The sequence below is a fragment of the Frieseomelitta varia genome, unplaced genomic scaffold, assembly GCF_011392965.1.
Source record: "Frieseomelitta varia isolate USP_RPSP 00005682 unplaced genomic scaffold, Fvar_1.2 scaffold_598, whole genome shotgun sequence".
Taxonomy (NCBI): domain Eukaryota; kingdom Metazoa; phylum Arthropoda; class Insecta; order Hymenoptera; family Apidae; genus Frieseomelitta; species Frieseomelitta varia.
The window spans coordinates 131,227-137,226 of record NW_025110365.1 but is presented as its reverse complement, the minus strand read 5'-3'; positions in this window follow the sequence as shown (position 1 = coordinate 137,226).

Below are 6,000 nucleotides of genomic sequence, written 5' to 3'. Positions count from 1 at the left end.
TTCTGAATAAAATTTCTCACTTTCAATATTTAGTTGATGATCCTTCACTTTTCAAGATACTTTTAACAGGATACTTGAACACGTTTTTGCATACTCTATATAAAATTATTAAAATGAATTTTTATAGCATTATTTTTCCATTCTATTCGACCATACAGAAATCGATAAAAATAAGATGTATAGTTCCGATTATCGAGCAACCAAAATGTCCAAATGTCTGATTAATCGACACATTTGCACCAACTATCCTCCCGTCCTCTACTAACCGTATAAGAAAATAAAATAAAATTTAAGTGCTATATGCACTTTATGTGTGTGTATTATCGGCATGCACATATATACATACAAATATTCAGGAACTATTTTAAATTATACCCACAAAACTAAATTCAAATGTAAAAATGTTTGTAAAAATTATCTAAATCTATATAGTATTATTTAAATAAGGACAATAGCACCAAATACTAATTTATAAATATAAATTTACATAAATTTACATAAATGAAACAGTAGAACTAATTAATAATCTTATATTTCTCTTGTAGATGTAATATTATTATACATATAGAAATAAAATTTTTGAATACTATAAAATTTGAAAATTGTATGATATTAGATCTCTCTACAGTGAGAAATAAATAATTGTATGATATTAGGTCTCTCTACAGTGAGAAATAAATAATTGTATGATATTAGATCTCTTTACAGTGAGAAATAAATAATTTTGGTTTATTTTCTTTATATTTATTTCAAACAGTGAGAATATTATAAAAACCAACTAAATCAATAGATATAAAATTTATTCGAAATAAATATAAAATATATTGTACATTATTAAAAAAATACTTTTCAATACTTTCATTTTCAGATAATTTTAATAATTCAAAGATTATACAGAAACGTAGTAAAAATCTTTGATCAATTTTATTAGCTGTCCATTCGATACAATAAATCAATGCTGATATAAATATAATCCTACTAATACCATATGTAACGAAACTGAATCAACGAATATTTTTTTTACACAGACAAATGAAAAATGTTTGAAACTTTGGAAAATTATCATAAATAATGTTAATTGTGCAAAATACTTTTAAATCCAGCATTTTTTGCATAATTCAAATTTTACGCGACAGGTGCAATTATTGTATGTATGTTTTTCACTATATATATTAAAAGAATATATCAAATAACAGATACAATAATATGCAGATACTATTTTACATGATACTGTATCCCGTTAAAAGCGTAGAAGCTGTTACTATTATTCATCATATTAAAGAGTTTTAAAGAATATGAGTTTCATCCTTCCGGTTTATTCGTTTCATGTTACCAAAGCTTTTCGACGGTAATATTTTTGACTATTAAATGATGTTTACATAATTTCAATTTATCTTTTGTACTTTAAATGATGAGTGCTCTTTTTCGTATTTTACTGCAGTCACTACAACAGAATTCTACAAACTTTAGAAGCTTCACATTAGTGCTATTACTGCATATTATTATTATCATTAAAACATACTACATTATTAAACTGCACTAAATTGCATTAGTAAAATTTATTCGTCTAATATTTATTTGTTTGTTATAGTAAAATGTAACTACTATATACTACATGATACATAGTTTGTCTTTTTTCGTTTTTCTTTACGTGCAAATATTATTATTATAAATTGGATGAATTCTTGAAAATTTATATTGATTATGAAGTTTTAATTGCTGAATTACAGGAATACAGATTTGTAGGAAATTTAAAGATACAAAAATTACATGAAGCATAACATATATGTATAAGCAAAGTAATATATTCAAAATACAAATTTGCATAAATTCCTGCAGTTAATAACGAAGGAAACAATTCAAAATACAAATTTGCATAAATTCCTGCAGTTAATAACGAAGGAAACAATTCATAATGAAAAGCAAACATTGTATCATACTGTATGACAGATATCATTTTTTTAAGAGGTTTAATCGCTAATTTTTTTTACTTTTAGTTAACGTTATCTACTTTTACATATTTACTTTTAGTTAACAATTGAAACAAATCTTGTCAAAATCCATGACGAAAATCATACAACGAGAGGTTAAATAAAAAATTTTAGCATAACAGAATAAGTTCGTTCCCAAACATACAAAGCACAATTATTTTATTCTACAAGATCGTTACGTGCCATACTTTCTATACGATCTCCAATAAGACCTCTTTTTCTCCCTCTCCCTCTCATTCGCTTACTTACTCATTCTTACATACGTGCGCGCGCGTATACACATAACACACAATTCTGAATTTGAAAATTTATCAGGTATAGATACAGAATGAAATTTTCATATTTTCTTTCAAGTTAGAAAAAGCTTTAACCTTTTCTAAACTTATTACATCGGTAACATATTATAAGCAAAATTTGTATGTTTATAATTTCGGTTGCCACGATTTTAATAAAAATATAAGCCACATATTCGTTTGGCCAAAAACTGAAGGATTTCGTGGGTCTGAAGAAGTTCTATCATGTCTAATAAAGTACATGCATAAAGTACAAGCCTTATGCAAAAATTTCGAAAAAGTAATAATGTTCGGCCTTACCGAACACAAAGAAGGTGGGGTTCGCACTGCGAAGGACAAACTCATCAAACCAGGGAAGGCAATTCTACAATTTCTAATTTCTCTATGGCAGGGACCTTTCGTTACCATATTCCATGTCCTTCGTTACCTTGCATCTTCTATTGTAGTCACACCGAACTACCAATTCCAAGGCTCGTCATGCTCGACGCTCAATTTTAAGGCTCGATAAAGTACTTTAAAACATGCATAAATCCAAACTTATAAATCCATATTGCGAGGGACACATCCTGGCACCGTTAGGAAGTACAGATATTACGTTCTGGGACTGATCTCGCTCACATCTGGAAGCAACTAACATACCTCCCTAAACCATAGAATCCAGCTATATAAGACCAATGCACAAGGAAAACGACAGTTCGAGTCGACGAGAGTCAGTCGAGTTCAGTTCTTCGAGCTCGGAGGACAGACAGGAGTTGAGTTCGAAAGCTACATCACGAGTTCAGTTGAGTTAGAGTCAGAGTTCAGTTGGAGTCATTCGTGATAAGAGTGCAGTGCCAGCCCTAGTTCCCTTCATCACACAACGGATACACGAGAACGAAGAAAAACACAAACCCAAAACGGACGTGGAAAAACAGACACACGGCCTGCGGCCAAAAGAAAGACAACGGGATATGTGCTCCGTCCCATAACAATAAGGAAGAGGTCACCATAAAAAACTGAGCCAATCGAAATAACTAACATAGGTATGGAAACAAAACCTAATATCCCTACACAAAATGGATTCAGCATATTCGTTGATTGCTTATTGCAAGATACCGACCGAGCAAACACAGAACAAACAAACAAAGATCACTCAACCAGAAATTCCGCAGAAACCTACCAACGTAAAGCCACCGCCTATCTACTTACATGGAAACATTAATCACGCAAAATTATTAAAAACCAGCTACAACAACAGATACTACATAAAATATGTCTTTCAAAAACTTAAAATCATGTTCCATAACCTACAACGATTTCAAAGAGGTATGCCAAAAACAAAACATTCAGTTCCACACTTTCACAGCCTCCACCGAAAAAATCCTAAAAGTAGTTCTCAAGTGCCTGATTAAGTTAAATGAAAATATAATAATAAACAACCAGAAAGCCCAAGGACTCAAAGCATTAAACTGCACAGAGCTGCCTACACACACCAAATACCCGGTCTACAGGGTCACCTTTGCTCCACTAGCCAATGTAAACCATGTTCGATTTATAGAAAACATCAAAGTCTACTGGGAATAGTACGAGTCTAAAAAGCCACCAATTTAATGTTACCGCTGCCAGGAGCACGGACACTCCTCTACTAACTGCAACAAGAACGCAGTATGTGTCAAGTGTGCCGGCCCAAACAACACAAAAGAATTCACCAAAAAGCCAGAAGTTCCGGCCAACCTGCAAAAACTGCCAAGGAAACCATACGGCAAACTACTCAAAATACCCAGCACTCATAGTCTATTTGGCCAAGAAAAAAACCAGCAACTCCAAAATACCTATTCCCCACTCCAATCATCCTCGCAAGCATATCCCTCCTTACCTAACGCCAAAACTCCATCAAAAATTCCCAGCCCCAACACTCCGCTGCCACCGGACACATGAAACAGACCACATTCCTACGCCAACGCACTAACGAGGCAAATACCCCACAAGATCATCCAAGTATAAACACAAACCTTAACAGCCCCATAGAAAACGCTCTTGATGAAGTCAAACACTCAGATAGACACCTTTCTGAGAATCCTATAACTGATACAAAAGCACTGCACCAAATGAACTTCTAACATCGAAAGTGTCAAGGCTACAATCCTTATTGTCAAGAAATTGGAAGCTGGCTACTAATCATACACTCAACCTCATGCTATGGAATGCTACAAGCATCCAAAACAAAAAACACGAATTGCAAAGATTTCTCCTCGAACAAAAAATAGACACTGCCATCATCACCGAAACTTGGTTTGGACCCAACGACAAACTCCACCTTCCTCAACACAACGTACGAAGGAAAGACAGACTGGCCTTCCGCCCCAGATGATCCCCGGCGAGGAGGAGTCCTGATAGCCACCTACAAAAACATCCCCTCCGAGGACTATATCCAGATCACAACCTCTTCTGTGGAAACCGTAACAATTAAAACCAAAACAATACCTCCCCTGGTTATCACCGCAGTATACGTTCCTCCCAGACACAAGATCACCGAAGAAGATCTAAACCAGGTTACTCATCAAAATGAACATGTAACATATATCACTGGGGGCGACTTCAACGCTAAACACTAGGACTGAAATAACTCTACTAGAAAACCAACGGATTCGCTCAAAGAATCACCTTCTCGCAGGCCAATATCAAATCCTTCACCTATACATACAGACAACCCAACTGCAAACCCTCAAACCTAGACATCTTCTTATCCAACATACAACTAGAATACTCCATGAAAACAATAGACGACCTATCCTCGAATTACCTCCGAGTAATTCTAACCATTCACACCAATCAAAATCTGAAGAAAAAACGGAACACACAACACACAGACTGGAAACTATACAGAAAAATCTGCAACACGTTTCCGCTAAACCAACACATCAGCAGTCAGGAGGACATAGACAAACAGATTAACACGCTCCAGAAGAACATACACCATGCCCACTACAATGCCTCTCGACTCACCAAAACCACAGACAAAACAAGGTACACTGATCCACATTTGCTAACCCTAATAACGAATCGCAACAGACACAGAAGAAAATACCAGAAGACAGGGCACCTGCCACACAAGCTGCAGAGAAACATCTTAACAACACTCATACAAAAAAGGATCAAAACCACCCGAAGCAACATCTGGCAAAACCGCCTGGAAAAAATAGAGAAACCAGATTACACACTACGGCAAATATACAAGATGACAGGACTGAACCCCCCCCCCCCCCATGCCTCCACTAAATGAACCTGCAGATAACTCCACACACTACGCGCACCTAGATAAAGCAAATGCCCTTGCCGCATTCTTTGCCAAAATACACAACGACGAGTTACAACCCAACACTGCAAACAATCCGATTAACCAGCCCTCCCCACATCACGATAGCCCCCACATCGTACAGAAAATAATTACAAAGCTACAGCAAACCCCCGGTCCAGTCAAGATCTCAAACGTCGAACTAAAGAATCTTCCTAAAAAAATCATGGTGCAAATATATTACATCCTCAAAGTATGACTCCAACTATCATACTTTCTCAAGACTTGGAAGCTAGCCAAAATTCATCCGGTCCCCAAACCCGGTAAACCAACCACAGAAGCCACCAGCTACAGGCCCATCAGTCTGTTAAACACACTAAGTAAAGTACTAGAAAAAATCATTTACCACCATATCCTCAAGCATCTTAACAACAACAACATA